Genomic DNA, 1,750 nt, shown 5'->3' with positions numbered 1-1,750 from the left:
AGGGTTAACCAGCCTCCCTGGTGAGCAAGGTCTGGTGCCGAGCCTCTGGGAGATGAAAAGGGACTCGAGCTATGATTGCAGAGCTGTAAAAGGTGGCATTTTGTTCTCCCGCTAACAAAGCCCAGGACTATTGTTGCCTCTGAGCTTGAAAGAGAGGTCACCAGTGGTATTAGTGCAGCTAATCACATAAGAGGCCGGGTGGGCTCGGCGCGCGGCGTCTGCTGCTGGTGGGGCTGAGACCGGCCACTCGGGGCTGTTCCCAGGCACAGGTTCCTCTTTGGTTACACAAAATGTCCGCTCCCACTCTCCTAATGCAGAAGCTATTATTAGCCGGTGTCACTCAGTTATCTGAGAGTGGCGCTTTTAGCTGCCATCTAAGTGCCTGACACTTGGGTTTACAGCAGATTAAATTAAATTTGAGGCTGGTTTGGCTTTACTGGGTGTAGACAAAAGGAGCAGCTGCCGTGGAAATGCAGTCTGGCACCGGTGAGGATGGGGAGCCCTAGCTGGTCTTCTCCTCTTCCCAGGCTTGAAGGCTCTTAACAGGCAGGTGATTATTTTGGGAGTGGGTACCTAAACCATCATCCTTTGGAGAGTGGACACCCACATCCCCAGCTCAATGCTGGGCCATGTCCCTCCCCAGCCAAAGCATGTTGAAATGGAGAGCGTTTAGACCTGACCAGCTGGCAAGTGCACACACCAAACCGGTGCTTATCTTTAAAGTGTCTGTCCAAACTCTGTAGTGCAAAGCCAATGAGAAATATTATTTACTTATTGATGGGTCTATTGGTGCAATCCATTCCTTTTGCTGCTGGGCATGTTTTTGTCTTACCTATTTTTGGCTACAAAGCTGTGGGCCTTCAAGAAGATTCTGCACAGGTTTATTCAACCCTAAAAGTGGATCAGGTCAAGGCCGGGTCCAGAGATTTGTCAGAGAGGTGACAGCCTTAATTGCCAACTGTTGCTGTGGGTGGGTGGTACAAGGGGCAGTCATCCTGAATGGAGGTGTGGGGGGAAAGGAGTTCAAAACCAGGGTCCACATCAGACACTGTATTCTTCTGGGCCAGCTATGGATGGAAAAGAACTGGTAGGAGACCTTTTCCCCGACATCCGCTGCTTGAAGGGCATTCTTAGACATTGGATCTAATATCGCCTCTGTCTTTAAAGTTAGATTGATAGGGATCAAAGACACCTCACAAGATCAAGATGCATCTGGCCCTGCTCCAAAGCTACTTTTTCAATAACCTTTGTCAAGAAGGGAAGGGTAGCGGCCGGCCAGTAGTCAGCAAGGCTGTTCATGTCAAGAGATATTTTTCTCTTTAGCAGGACAGTGCTGTTCCAGGGCAGCTGGTGCCTTGCCCCCCTGAAGTGAGGCATCAGACCAGTCATCACCCCAAAAACCTGAGGCGATGGGCTTCGTGAAGCAGGAGAGCAAGGTTCAGCCCAGAGCTGGTGGGAGCAGCCGCTCTGCACGTTGTCTTGAGTCAAGCTGGGTGGAACTAACAGGAAAAAGCAAAGGTTAGAGAAGGTAATCGCTGGATTAAAATGCAGTCCCCCCTCTTGAATTCATTGGCATCTTCTCTTGTGGCTTTGGGTTCAACGACTGGCTTCAGCAAACGTAATTTTTCGTGTATATCTTGCTATCAGTTGGTGTGCAGCTCCAGCAGGCTGGCCTGCTTCCCCTTGAATCCTGCACCCTGTTCATCACCGTCCTTCCCATTTAATTGCCTCCTGGTGTGGGAGAGTCTCT

The sequence above is a fragment of the Antrostomus carolinensis genome, unplaced genomic scaffold (genome assembly GCF_000700745.2).
Source record: "Antrostomus carolinensis isolate BGI_N321 unplaced genomic scaffold, ASM70074v2 scaffold40469, whole genome shotgun sequence".
Lineage (NCBI taxonomy): Eukaryota > Metazoa > Chordata > Aves > Caprimulgiformes > Caprimulgidae > Antrostomus > Antrostomus carolinensis.
Note: the sequence above shows the minus strand (reverse complement) of the source record.